At 41.8% G+C, this 15,084-nt stretch overlaps 1 protein-coding gene across 8 annotated transcripts in view; it reads right to left on the minus strand.

The window, feature by feature from the left end:
* EHF (ETS homologous factor) overlaps positions 1–1,694 on the minus strand; it is a 47,217-nt gene extending 45,523 nt beyond the window's left edge. For 2 of the 8 annotated variants that reach the window (XM_075094383.1, XM_075094377.1), the window contains exon 1: positions 1,437–1,662. The gene's annotated coding sequence lies outside the window, so the exon portion shown is untranslated. Of the gene's footprint in view, positions 1–386; positions 793–1,436 lie in introns of those variants that run through there. The other 6 variants (XM_075094379.1, XM_075094384.1, XM_075094376.1 and 3 more) reach the window with 6 other exon arrangements.
* Positions 1,695–15,084: the final 13,390 nt, after the last annotated feature.

Genomic DNA, 15,084 nt, shown 5'->3' on the forward strand with positions numbered 1-15,084 from the left:
GAAAAGCTCATAATACACATGATTGAAACTTCCAGATAAAATCCTAGCAGTTCATGAAGAGTTGTGAATCAACAGTAAGACATGATATGGAGAAAAGCTTTGTCACAAATGGACAAGTTATTATGTGGGCATGTTAGTATATGCCCCGTTTTAAGGGGCATAGGAAAGAAAGGTATTTTATTTGTTGGCGAAATTTCTGATGCAAAGGTATATTCATATTTATTTATGACCCACTCAGAAGATCTGACACTATTGGTGAGAATTTTAAGCTTAGGGGATTAAGCCATCAGTTGCTACAGCAACACAAAGCAATTATTCACTGCTCTGGGAATAGGGTAAACCTGACACGTTGATTCCCCCCTTATATTTTTTACTTAATGATTTACCTTCAAGATGATGACCGGATGATTCACAGCGCAGATGAAAAGAAGGGTGAGTGAAATCCCCACATCGAACAGTTTATTCAGAAATTCTTTTTGCCTGGAAATTATCCACAAGCTAACATTTTTTCATGTGCTTCATTATTTTGAACTGCTCTGCAAACTTCTGTCAACCCCCACAGTTCTCACCGAGGATTCACCAAAGCTTTTGTTTCCAGCATGACTATTCAATAATGTCTTATTCATCCTGTGACCTCAGTAACATGTTATGGTTGTTTTTCTCCCTAACTGAATGACTTGAGAACCCACAAAGATCTAAGATGGCTGCAGGAACACTTCCATTGAAAATACTCGTGCATGTCAGAGCATGTCATTGCAGAGGTGCAGCTAGATGGATGTTTATGGCTTGTCCCTATTTCACAAACACAATAGTAAACAAAATGTCAAGCCAAACACAAAGACCAGCAAGTACAGTCCAGAGTTGTTATTAAAACATACATTCTCAAAGCTCTTTGAGTCACTCTTCCAGATTCCCTTGAGAAAGACAGAGAGAGAAATTCACCATTGCTTTGCTAATACACAGGACCTACACAGCACAGTTTTGTTGGCTCTTCTTATGCCCTAGAGAGAAAAAGGGATGTGGCTGAAAGACCTTCAGCTAGATGCATTTCCCCAGGAAATGCTCATAGCCTCTGAAAAGGGTGCATTAGCCACAGGAGCTACGACATCTCAGTGAGTGCCAGGGGGCACTGCCAGTGCCAGTGCCGCTGCTGCAGAGTGCCTCATACTATGCCCTTGAAAATCTTTTCTGAGGACTTTAGTGGTAGATGAGAACTTGGCTTAGATATTGAGTTATTTTTGGTAATTAAAGAGACTGTTTACAATATTGTCCATGGAAAAAGAAAGGGGGGGAGGGATAAAGGGGGACAGTGGAAAGAGCCCTCTAACACCCAGCACCAAAATCTAAATGCAGAGGATAAAGTCAGAAGATATGTGCCATCAACTTCAAGGACACCAGATAGTGCTAGCCCTGCAACCAATACCAGCAGTGCCTACCTGAGCTGCATAGCTGGAGGCTTTCTGGAAGGTGCATTCTTGTTTTGTCACTTCAGCTCCGATAAGCTCTGAATCACAGCAGTTCCTTGGTAGCTTTGGGGGGCAGAGTCCACTCCTTTCTCAGAAGAGTCCTGCTTCACCTCACCCAAGTGCTAGTTTCTTTAGCCTGTTAATTTCAGAGTTGAGATAGACTAAGACATTAGATCAACAAGCTGCTTTCTTTGTCAGTGCAACACCATCATCTTCATTATATTATATGAGTCTATGACTCAGCAAAAACAGTTTATCTTGCTAACTTTTGACCCATTAACTCTCGCTAGTGCTATGCTAAACATCAAGAATCCAAATAGACTGCACCAGGCCCAGCAGTGGAGCTACCTTTCCACTGCCCCAGTTAGCTGGTGTAGGGAGGAAGCAGGATCTCTAGACCCTTCCCAAATCTTAACATTACCTTTTCTTTTGCCTGCCCATGCCTGAGGTAGGTAACGAGAAAGCTGTTCATTCGTTTGGTCTCAATACAAAGTATTATATCAGCTCGCTATTATTTCGAGTCCTAGTTTAGCTCTCTCCGCCTGTAATTAAAATGTCTAAGGAAGGGAGCACAAACTGTGTGCTTGTCTCGACATAAAAAACATTTCTTCTTTGATTACCTTTTCTCCATGCATACCGTACAATTTGCATTTCTGCATCATGACCAAGAGTTTCCTGCAGCCCTATTGTCCCATCTTCATCAGAATTGTGACTGTTTCCCAATCAATTTTCACACTTCACAGTAGTATTGGATCATCTAGCAAAAATCATTCCCAGAGACAGGTGAATCAATCAGCTCTGAATGGGAAAGAAGGAATCCACTTAGCCACAAATACTCTGAAGTTTTTTTTCTCTTGGGTATTGGAGCAGACGAGATCTTAAATTCTTCTAATAATGTTCCTTCTCCTATAAATGCTCCCATTATTAAGGTAGCTGGAGAGTGAGTATGAGAAGCCCACTCCTATGGTTTGGTTCTAAAATGCAGGCAAACTTCTGGGTAGGAAAAGACCAACCTGAAACAGACTTTCCAATCCATACTAACAAGCAGATCTTGAGCCATAGGATTTGCTGTCATTGATCCTTGAAGTATTTGGCACAAACCTATGCAATGGCTCTACCCCAATAATAAAAACCATGGGAGTATATTTTTACCCCTTTTTATTTAAGAGTGGATCTGTTCATTATAGTTATAGCATCTAGGCATTTCAACAAGCAGGACACACAGACCTCACAACAGATAACATGATCTGATGCATCACTAAAACATCAAGGAAAATTAAGCTCAGGACAGCTCTCAAGGTCCATGCAACTGGTCACCATTCCTGCACATGGACAGTGTGTGAAGAAGCTGTTTAGAGGACTCAGCTGCTTGTCAGTGAGGAAAGCGTAATAATTTTTTGCTGTTTAACTAAACTAAATATCCACAATGGTACATAAATAAGACAAACAGGTCATGAAAAAACATGTAATCTAAACAAAATTAAAATTTATATTAAAATTATTTAGTTAGGAGGTGGAAAAAAAGGAAGAAGTAGAACGGAATTTTAGTTCAGCTTTCCAGCAGAAGTCCTAACTATTTTTAAGATGATGTTTGATCTATGGATGAAAGGACTTCTGTGAATTAGCAGCCTCCAACAGGAGAGGATAGGACTCAGCAGTTACAAGTCTTAGGGTCATTAGAGTCACGTGATCTCACCAAGTTTTTCTTTAATCATTTTTTCCCCTTTTTAAATCTGCTCTTGTTACAGAGCGCCAAAAATGCATTGTAAAGATGCAAGCTAAAGCCCAGGCATACCTAGTCAACACTGACTCACTGTGTGCCTTCGGCAAGTGTCTGTCTTATTTCATGAAGAGGTGAATGGTGCTGTGATAATTCTCAGTCTCATAAAACACTTGAAGAACTTCCTACAAAAAGGTTTAGCTCTACAGCTACAATCTCTTACCTGCCTCCTTCCTAGTCCAGTAACATCATCAGAGCAAAGCACAAAAGTCCTACAGAAAAGCAACTCCTACTGCTCATCATCTACTAAACAAAAGTGGAAGCTAGAAGAGCTCTTAGGTGAGATGCTCAGGGTGAGCCAAAGTGCCTTGGCCCTGTACAATATGAGATCAGAGCTTGCCCTCAGCAGGGAACAGACAGCCTAGTGTCAAGGCAAGTGCAGCTAGTGCCCTGGAAATCATAGGCAGTAGATGCTGTAAAAGCAGATTTGTTTCCTGCTTGACTCAGCTTTGATTTTAATTTGGCACATCATCCATTTGTTTACAGTGATACAGACGTAGTCTGGAGAAACCAATACATGATTTCCAAAGAGCTAACGCATTCCATTACAGGTCATAATCCCATGCTTGATTAATACATCGTGACCTGTAACAGTCAGGTTGGTGTGTAGAATTGCACAGCGGCTACCTCATTCCTAGGTTTGCTTGTCTCAGACAGTGCCATAAAGGCATATATGTATGGCAGTAACAAAGCATGGGGATGTATTGACTCAATGTGATTGCACTCAGTTGCGATATCAGTTTCACAATGAAGCATAAGGTTTTGAAGAACAGAACTGGCTACAACCAACCTATAAAGCAGTCACGCACAACTGCAGGTCAGACCTGCGAAAACAGGGCAGGCTTAGGCGGTCGCCCGGTACGCTGCATCCAGGTGTGCGCTGTGGGTAGAGACAGATAAAAGACATGCAGAGGGACTAAGGCTACGTATTACTTTATCGGCCTTGAACAACCACCTCACGACAAGGGAAACAGCACCATCTGGTGGAGAGCAAGCCAAAATTAAAAGCGGTGATTCCTCTGGCCGCTTTATCACCACATTGCAAAGAACAAAGGAGTTACTATTGTCTCTAACTCACTTTGCACAACTCCGGGAACCCCGACTCACTCTTCACAGAAGATCAGATCTGTCTCATTTGTGTATGTAATCTGTGCAACTCATCACATAAGATAAAAATGGGTCTGTGAGTCTGGGGAAACTTGGACGTCAAGGATGGTTTTGATTTAAATTCCTGAGCAAAATCAGATCCAGATATGACATAATATAAATCTGGGTTTTACTTTAATTCTAAAAATACAAATTATCTAAAGTCAACGTGTTGCAATTCTATAATAGCTCATACATATTTCATGTTTCCCCTGAAAAAAAATGCATTCTTGAGACTCTGTCTTCATAGATTTTTTTTTTTTAAGCATTCCTCCTCTCTCCAGTCAGAGGAATCTCCCCTCTTCATTCGTTAAAGCACTGAATTTCTTGCAAAGGGGGAAGCCAGAAGGAGCAGTACTATAGGCAGCAAGACCAAGAAATCCTGGTTGCCTGTGGATTTGAGTCTTCTGGCACAGTTCTCAAAACCCATGTGGGCTCTACCTGAGAGATTCCCCCAGCAGTATTGTTAACTATAGCTGTGTCTTATCTGGATTCTCTCCTGTCTGATAGGTGTTCCAGCACTTCCTACATATCGTTTTTTACTGAGGGACTTGAAGGGTCTGCTCTTTTTCCTCATGTGGCTATTTCCATTGAAATTGTGGTTTCCTTGGGACTTCTACTCATGTGTTCAATGTAATTAAAACTGGCTGGTAGCTTCAAAAGACAAAAGGAGGCAGACAGAAAAGATGCACGTGAACTTAGATGCACAAGCTTTCTTAGGAAGCAAGACTGCAAAGGCAAGAAGCTAAATGTGAGCCATTAGCTCATCTGATTGCTTTGCAGTGAGTGGCGCTCAGTCCAGCGATTGCAGAGTATTTCTGCAACTACAACATAGCAACAGAAAGATGCCAAGCATCTGAGCCTATTTGGTACCAAAGTAATTCATTAGAATTCAGAAGAATTAAGTGCAACATTCAGCCGAATTAAGCTGGTGAGTTACAGTTCAGGTCAATTCCAATGATGTTGTAGTTTGGAAAAGAGAAAATATCAAGCAGTAGTTTCAGAGTTTAATATTGAATCAGCAAACATCATTTAATGTTGCTACAGTAGGGAAGATCCAAGGGACACCTGAAAAGAAACTTCAAACAGCTTTGAAAATTACACTACAGGCAGACTGTGCTGAGTCTTTGTTTCCTCCAATGGGATCACAGCTTCATTTCCCCCCCTTTGATTTTGGCAGCATTTAGCTGTCTTGCACCTAATGGACCATCGAAGAAGTCAAGTACAGTATTGTGTAGCTTAGTGGGAGATGAATGTCAGATTTGTGTAAAGTGGTTTCTTCCAATTTATTTTATTTTTGCTTGCCTTGCTAAAGAAATAAGATAAAAGTTATCAGGGGAGAGAAAGAGAAGGCGACAGCAATGGATCCTATTGGCCTTGCACAGCAGTTGCAGGGAGAGGATTAAGGCTTGTGGTGGTATAACCCCAGCCAGCAACTAAGTACCAAGCAGCTGCTCACTGACTCCCTCCTGCCCTGGTGGGATGGGGGAGAGAATCAGAAGCAAGAAAACTTGCGAGTTGAGATAAAGACAGTTTAACAGGTAAAGCAAAAGCTGCACGTGCAAGCAAAGCAAAACAAGGAATTCATTCACCCCTTCCCATCAGCAGGCAGGTGGTCAGCCATCTCCAGGAAAGCAGGGCTCCATCACATGTAATGGTTACTTGGGAAGGCAAATGCCATAACTCTGAACATCTTCCTCTTCATTCTTCTTCCCCCAGCTCTATATGCTGAGCATGACATCATATGGTATGGAATGTCCCTTTGGCCAGCTGGGGTCAGCTTTCTTGGCTGTGTCCCCTCCTGGCTTCTTGTGCACCCCCAGCCCACTCACTGGTGGGGTGAGAGGCAGAAAAGTCCTTAGCTCTGTGTAAGCTCTGCTCAGCAGTAGCAAAAACATCCCTGTATTATCAACACTGTTTCCAGCACAAATATAAAACATAGCCCCACACTAGATACTATAAAGAGAAGTCTATCCCAGCCAAAATGAGCATAATACTCTTTCAGGAATAATCAAATTTCACATAGAAAATATATAGTCAAATACAGAATTTATGATACTTGGATAAAAGGACTTCTGCTGCTACTCACTATTGAATTTGCCAATAAATGTTAACAATATCCAACACCAAATCTATTTGTGGTTACAATCACCAAAATGGCATTGACAAATAAATACAGTTCTGTCCAAGCTATCTATCTCAGTGTCTCACCTTCATTGTTTACCATGCTGGGAACCACTTATATGATAGTAGCGGTTGCACAACGAAACAATCATCTGTGTGTTTTCACTGTTCTCACAACAGATATCTGCATTCTTTTAACATCTACCCTGTAAGTCATTGTAGGGTTATTTCTTTTGCACTTGTGTATGCCTTCACTAACAAATTGAGACATCTGCTTGTTTTGGGTTTTTTTGTTTGTTTGTTTTTTAACTGGCAATTCACAGTTCGGTGGATGGAGTATTCTGTTAACTCCAGTACAATCTTGGACCTCTTTTGCTGTAAGAAACCATGTTTCTGTCCTACTACTGCCACATAGTGTCACCTATGTGAACCAAGTAGAGTTCCTCACTGTCTGATTTGACCGAGAATCCCATTTCAAGGGATATTCTCTTGAAGTTGATATATTTTCACAAAATATTTAAATTTTTGACAGAAGGGAATTTTATGGTGGAAAAACTGCTGTCCTGGTGGATTCCTCGCCAGCATTGCATTCAAGTACTTATCAGAAAATGCAATGACCAGTACCTGAAAAAAAAGTTCTCCTAATTTCTGCCTAGGGACTTGGATCTTGCTTCTCAACAAGGAAACATAAAGCGGGGGCATTAGCCCATGTTCTACATTCCTCACTGCAGCTCCTACCTGCTTGGGAAGGTAGTATACGTGGCCCATACACCTGCCCACATAGCCTCCACTATATCTGCAAGCAACAATTGCACATTCCGAGGAGAAATTTCCAGGAGGCGTAGTGAACTCAGACCTGGAGTCAGTGCTAAGAGAAGTAACAAATTGACTCACTGGCTGAATCTATGTCATCAGTTCAGCCTGCTCCTTGTTTCAGCCTGGGACCCATACCTGCCTGCATGTATTTAATGTAGTAATCTTGCACCTTTACATATCATTGTGGTTTCTAGACATGCATGTGACCTTCCAGACTGTTTCCTTTTTTTCTCCTGTGTTTTTTATGGAAGTAGACTTTAAACAAGCAACCAACTTTTTCCACATTGCAGTAAAAAAAAAAAAGAAAGGTTTATAAGTTAAAAATAACTACATTTTGGTTTAAAACTACAAGGACTGTGAGATTTTTATGTAACAATGTTATGTTCTAGATCATAGAATCATCAAACCATAAAGGATGGAAAAGATCTCTAGCATCTCAGGTCCAACTGCCAACACAACACTACCATGTCTCCTAAATCATGTCCTGAAGTGCCACGTCTATGCATCTTTTAAATACCTCCAGGGATGGTGACTCCACCACCTCTCTGGGCAGCCTGTTCCAATGCCTGACCACTCTTCCAGTAAAGACATTTTTCCTAATATCCAATCTAAACATCCCCTGATGCAGCTTGAAGCCATTTCCTCTCATTCTATCGCTAGTAACTTGAGAGGAGACAAACACCCACCTCGCTACAACCTCCTTTCAGGTAGTCATAGTGGTAAGGTCTCCCCTCAGCCTCCCCTTCTCCAGACTAATCAATCCCAGTTCTTTCAACCTCTCCTCATAAGACTTGTTCTCCAGACCCTTCACCAGCTTCGTTGCCCTTCTCTGGACATGGTCCAGCACCTCAATGTCCCTCTTGTACTGAGGGGCCCAAAACTGAACACAGTACTCGAGGTGTGGCTTCACCAGTGCCGAGTACAGGGGCACGATCACTTCCCTGCTCCTGCTGGCCACACCATTCCTGATACAAGCCAGGATGCCATTGGCCTCCTTGGCCACCTGGACACGCTGCTCGCTCATGTTCAGCCAGCTGTCGACCAACACCCCCAGGTCCTTCTCTGCCATGCAGCCACTCTTCCCCAAGCCTGTAGCGTTGCATGGGGTTGTTGTGACCAAAGTGCAGAACCCGGCACTTGGCCTTGTTAAACCTCATACAATTGGCCTTGGCCCATTGATCCAGCCTGTCCAGATCCCTCTGCAGAGCCTTCCTACTCTCAAGCAGATCAACACTCCCACCCAACTTGGTGTCATCTGCAAACTTACTGAGGGTGCACTTGATCCCTTCACCCAGATCATTGATAAAGATATTAAACAAGACTGGCCCCAAAACTGATGAACACAGACTACTTTGTAATGATGTGCTTCATTGAAAATTCTCTGCCTGAAGAGAGTTTGAGGTTTCTCAGCGCCACAAGACATCTAATTCCTTCCTTGATCATGCTGTTATTCTTCTGTTCGTTGTTTGGTTGGGGTTTTTTCCTAATAAGCCAGTAAGAGGGATGTTTGCAAAAATGCCTCTGTAACTCTAATGTAAAGTTACTGCAGAGACTCAGCTGATGGCATTTGTAGCTGATTGACTAAGGTGTATAACAGGTTTTGGATCAGAGTTGTGAAGTACTTACACACATAAGCATATACAAAACTGTGAACAGAATATTAATGGAAGCATATTCAGACTCCTGGACCTCTAGAACATTAACAACATTCTGAATGAGCACCAAGGGGCCTTTGCAATTGATAATTCTCCATATTTTATCCTTGTTCTATATATATATTCTTTATATATAAAGAATGTTCTATATATATATATTCTAAACAGGACTGAGAGCAAATCGTACTATCAAAACCTGCTTTCTGCTGACTTTTTTCAACATATTCTCCCCTTATGGATGGTTAATGTATTCATTTCAAGAAAAATATTGCAACGACAATTCAATATTTCAATATTCAATTTAAAGAATAATATTGCAATATTGCAATGACAGCAATGACATATGCTACTTACCCTCCTCCACTTAATCATTAATGTATCTTAAAGGAGCTGATTTATCTTAATGCGAATTACACTCTAAAATTTACCCTATCAGGTGCCTAGGTGAATGACTGCAGTCAGCTTAAGTACTAAAGGCTTCTTCCAGGTGCAACATACAAACAAAGGGACTATTCCTGTTTGAAAACCAAAATGCCTATTACAAATCCATAAGATGCTAGAGATCCCTTCCAAAAAGGTAATGTTCACAGATTTACATGAAAAAAAAAGAGATAGCACAAAGAGTAATATGAACTACTGACTAAAAAAAAAAAGAAGCAAGAAGGATATGTCATCCTTGTGGCTGGTCACTGTAAAAGCACTATCTTATAACCACTCTATCCCACCTTCATAAGTTGTGTCTAATCTTTAGGACAGCTAATGCTATTCTAATGCAGACTCTGAGTATCCTAAAGGAAAAACTGAAGCTTTGAAAACAGCATTGCAAACCCCAACAGCAAAAGTGAACAAGACACTTCCCTCGTTTTCTAGATGTTTAGCACACATGCAGGACAGCAGTTCGCTGTTGCTCCCTGCCTCTGCCCTCCCAATGCACCTCACTTGCAGTTCTTCCCTCACAGTAATGTACAGAGACACACTACAAGCAAATATTCTCAAAGCATGACAACTGATTACTGAGTTGGCATTGGTACAGCCCAAGCATGTTAAGACCTGACAGTATTTCAATGTTGTAAAAGGAATTGGACGTGCAGTAAGGGCGCGCCTTCTTAACTTCTTCACTAAAAGTTGGTTTGGGGGAGCTCTGTAATCCAGCGTAATGGTAGAGTAATAAGACTGGTGATAGAAGGTGTAATCCTAGATGAGCTCCATGTAAGAAGAAAAACATAGCAATGGTTGCAGAAACTACCATTACACTTATTAGCTCATTGTTCAGCTCTCCGGCTTCCTCACTGAACTTTGACTGTCATTTATATATTCAGGAAAGTGGATGTGAACTAGTTAAGTGTGTGAAGTTGATATGTATATGCTAAAGCATGTTAAACCTCCAATTCAGTGTTCTCTTGCAGCCTTAAATCACTGTAGCTTAATCTTTGAGAGTAAGATTATTATATTTAACTTTTCTTTTAGCAAGGATAATTTACCCTAGCCTAGCTTTCAATCTATTTTCCATCAAATTTTTGCAGCGCGGTAGTCATATTGTCTTGTATTCTGATACTTTCAGAGCTTTCTTACACAAGGCCAGGTCAAATAAGATGACTAATTGGACATTAGATGGCCAAAAGTGTGACTGCTGTCAGCCAGCCTTGACCCAGCAAGTGGAACGGCTCTGTACCAGTACCAGAGGATGCTGCATTTGCTCTCATTGTTTGTGTGAATTAATCAATTGTATTGTTTGTAATAGTTAAAGCTTGAAAAAAACCACTTTTTAGAGGAGTGAAAGTGTTCCTGGTATTGTTGCTACCTGCCAGCCTGGATCCATGCTGCCTCAAATGGTATGGTAATTCACTATTTAGGGAAACCAAGGGACTGTCTCCACTGGCAGTTTTTAAGAAGAGGTTGGATGAAAAATTATCAGGTGTTATCTAGATGCTGATTCTGCCTCAAAACAGAAGAATGGACTGGGCCAGTGATTCCCAGGATTTCTAGGTAACTGTGCCATCACTTTTTCCTCTGCCTCCTCATTTCTACATTCGTATGCTTCCATACTGATCCTCCACAGACTGCTCCTTTGCTTGTCCTCTTACTCTCATCTTTGAACAGAAACAGGCCCTACTTACAATGCTGGTGTGCCTTATTAATAAGCAACTGAGGAACTCCTGAGCTAAGGCAAGGACTGGCTCCACTGCTGGTTTTGCAAAATCCTGAGCAGCACCACAATGACAGTCTTCCCAGCATGTTTTTCTATTTGTAGTTGTGGCCTGAAAGCCACTTTCCCACTTCCCCATCGTAAACTGGATCATGTAAACTCAGCACAGGTTAACGCTTCCTCTGATGTATTTCCTATCATGTACACAAAACTTTGCAACATGCCCACTCCTGCAGTCCTTCTTCCATCCTTCATCTGCCCTGGCATTTACAGTTTCTTCCAGCAAGTTCCCTGGGATTCTTTGATCAAATATGAATCTTTGTAATGATAAAAGGAAAGCCAAATGCTGTCTCCCCAGTGCCTCTTCACTGTCCATTCAGCTCATGCACATCGTCTTTTGGGATGTGTGAAGGGTTAAAGATTGTTCTTCATGCACAACAATGTGCCATTTATCTGCGAATCCTTCATGCTTAAGTCCTGAAATATCAAAGACATTGTTTGAACCAACAGCACTGTCAGCGTTAAGCTGCCCAGCATTCTGCCCAATGTTCCTGAGAAACAGTAGACACAGAAATTTTCATTTCTTTCTGGAAGCCATCTAGTGAAAGGTAATTTTAATGTGGCTGATGTGCTGATAGTTTACAAGGTCATTTGAAGTAGAAAGTCAACATAATGAAACACTAGAACAGGCTTAAGTTTCAAAATAGTGATGGACGCCCACTGTGCTTCTGTACAGCACAAATTACTGCTACTCCTATTTTCAGGATTAAACTGAAGCAAAAGGTCACACGTATGTATTTCTCCAAAGCAATGCATGGCAAGACAAAAAGTCAAGGACAGGGCCCTTGTTGCTGACTGCTTTCTGTGGTCCCTGGGCTGTATTTTAAACTGCTCTTTACTGTGTCCCAAAGGATGTATGTCACCCACTGAGCTTCCAGACCATGGTTTGAAGGGACTTTTGAAGCAACATTTTCTGCCAAGAAACTAGCATACCATATTAATGGTATACTGGTTTAGAAAGAAGAAAGTCTACCAATGCAAAGAGGCCTACCTATTTGACCCACTGTCTAGAAAGCTTAATTTGGGCAGAAGAACCTTTGTTCTTTTTGCTGTCTGTATCTTCCAGCCAAATTTAAGTCAGAATTAGTGAACGCTTTGCCCTTCTAAGTTGTACCATTGAAGGTGACAAAAGTTTGTAAAAATCCAAGCAGTTATCTGGTTATTCCCACTCATTTGTGAGTCTCCAGCAGAGCATGGGGTCTTGCAGGATTTAATGATTCTCATAATCAACTTTTCCAACTAAGGGTGTCATGAGTATTTCCACTCTTTGAGTCTTCTGCCTCAGGTCACTAACAGCTCCTCCTGAGATTACTATTACCATTAATTAGATTGTTATTAATTATAGTTTTAGATTACTATTTTATAGTTTCATTTATTATTATTATTAGTAGTAGTAGTAGTAGTAGCGGTGGTAGTAGTAATAGTACTGTTTTAATTTAGATTACTCTTAATAGAAAATCAGAAGAAAGACTGTGCTTGTGAGAGAGAATTTTTGTTTCTCATACGTGGACACAGAAGGCAGAGTTTATTTAACTGGAACTGAGAAGTGTCCACCTTTCTGGTCACTCAAACATACATAAGCAGCCTTTGCAGGCAATGACAAACCATGCACACATGTCTAGCAATTAAGAGTTTACTTTTCTGTGCCTTTGACTTTCAAGGATTAAGAAACAGGCTTAAACACTTTTTGAAGTTTCTTCTTTCATTGAATCCCTTAATCCCGCCAAGTTTGGCACCATTTCTTACTCATTTGTTTATATTTTAATCTAAAGATTCTCACTTGAGAACTACAGTGACCTTTTGTTTAAACCCCAGGCTGTGAGAGATGGTGCAGGTTGGAGTTTTGTAACTGCTTTTCCAGGTGCCTCTCATGACTGGGGGGTGGGCAGGGGCAGTGAGGGTGCAGGTGAACACTTCATGATGTTGATCACAACCATAGTAGCTGATTTTAGCTTTGCAGGTTTTGTCACTGGGCCTGAAGGCTTATAAGCTAACAGACAAAGCAGTTGTAGAAAGCAAAGGATGTGATGCTGAAAGATCAATGACTGAGCAAATGTCATCTGTCCCTGTGGGCTAGATGACCCTTCATTTTAAATAGATACTAAGTAGAACTGTTAATATAGGTAAGCATTTATACAATGCTAGCAAAGGCCCAGAGCTCATGTTTCACCCACTTCACCAAAAGCTTAACTTTTGGCTCGCTACAGGACCACAAGGAAGAAAACGCTCTTGCACGAACAACAAGCATGGGCAGGACACAGAGGTCAAAACACATTAGTGAGCAATAGGGAAATTGTGTTCTCAGACCAGCATAAGCTGTGAGTTACTGGGGCCTTGCTCTACTCATCTTCTAGGGGAGCAGCAAAGATGCCCTCTCTTACCTATCCCCCCCCCCAATTAGCAAAGTGAAGTTGGTGGCTGCTTACATGTCATGCCGTGTGTTTGCTGGGGATGACAGAAAGACCCGTGTCCATCCTGTCAGAAGCTCTGATGCCCCAGCTGCAGCCTTGCACTCAGAGGCTACGTGTGAAGCACAATGTGCTCTGGCAGCCCTCTGGCTGGGACGGGATGCCACTGCCATGCTGCACCCTCAGCAAGGCTGTGTCAGCCTGTGCTCAGGCCTGGCTCTGGACTGGTCATTGGGAAGCAGTAAAAAACAGAAAACCAGTTCCTCCATACCCCACATGCTGCAACATGCTGTGGAAACCCTGTTGAGCAAGAGCTCCAGTTGCTCTGTCTGACTTCCAAAAACAGCATCAGAAATGTTTGTCCCAGGTCTTATTTCCTTCCCTTCACTCAGTTTCTGATGCTGCAGCTGGAAGTTCTAACTTCCTTTTGGCCTGCTTTTTCCTCCTTCATGCTTCCATCCCTTCCTTTGCTATTTTGCTGGGAAAGAAGGCTCTTCCTTAGGAGGAAGGAGACGAAGGACTGCAGCTCTGGTTTGAACTGCTGTACTTGGAGGCAATGGAGGCAGGTTAGGGCTTGACCCACAGGAGGTCTCTTAGAGTTCACTTCAGCGAAGAGTCATACACAACTAGACTGAAAATATAAAGGAGGTGAAAAAAGTTCCATTTCCTTGCTGCTGTGTTAATAGCACATAGCACATTTCATTCCTGAAGATGTGTCTTAAGAATGAGGATGATCAACAGTGATCCCTAAAAGGAAAAGATTTTGTACAGCAGGGCTGCCTGTGGAGTTTGCTGCTGGTGGTAGTTATCGCTGAGGCGAATGGAGCAGCTAGGTTTCAACAACATCAGCAGCATGACTATCCACTACAGTTACGAAAAGAAGGACAGCAATAAAAGTTTCTGAACCTCATGGCCCATGGCATCAGCTAATGCCTTGAGAGTCAAGATGGGAATTTTCCTACACGTCCCCACCTCCCCACCTCCCCCGCGACCCCTAAATTTCAGAATCAGCTGCATGCTTTCTGCGATGCTTCATTTTCCCAGGATATATTTAGTACCCTTCCCTCTGCTTTGTTCTGGCTTGTTAGATTTGGGATAAGAGATGAGATCTGCACCAGGCTCTGCTTTGTACCAGGATAGATAGTATACAACATGGTTCCCCCTACCATGTAGTGTAAAAACTAATTATTTGATCACATAGTGCCTTTCACTCAGAAATTTCACTGACTGACTACCATAAAAATCACATAGTTTTCATGCTGCCCAAAAGAGAAGAATTAGACTCATAGCTTTTACTCAAAAGATATAAAAAATCCTAATTTCTGCTAGTTATATTTTCCAGCCACCAAAATGTCAGGTTTCAACCACAGTGCCTAACCTCTCTAGGATCCACAGAGTCACTCTTCCTCACCCACCATGCTGGAGGCATCAAACCCACCAATGTCATCAAAACTTGCAGAAAAGAGAGAGCTGCAGCCAAGTC

The sequence above is a fragment of the Phalacrocorax aristotelis genome, chromosome 5 (genome assembly GCF_949628215.1).
Source record: "Phalacrocorax aristotelis chromosome 5, bGulAri2.1, whole genome shotgun sequence".
Classification (NCBI taxonomy): Eukaryota; Metazoa; Chordata; class Aves; order Suliformes; family Phalacrocoracidae; genus Phalacrocorax; species Phalacrocorax aristotelis.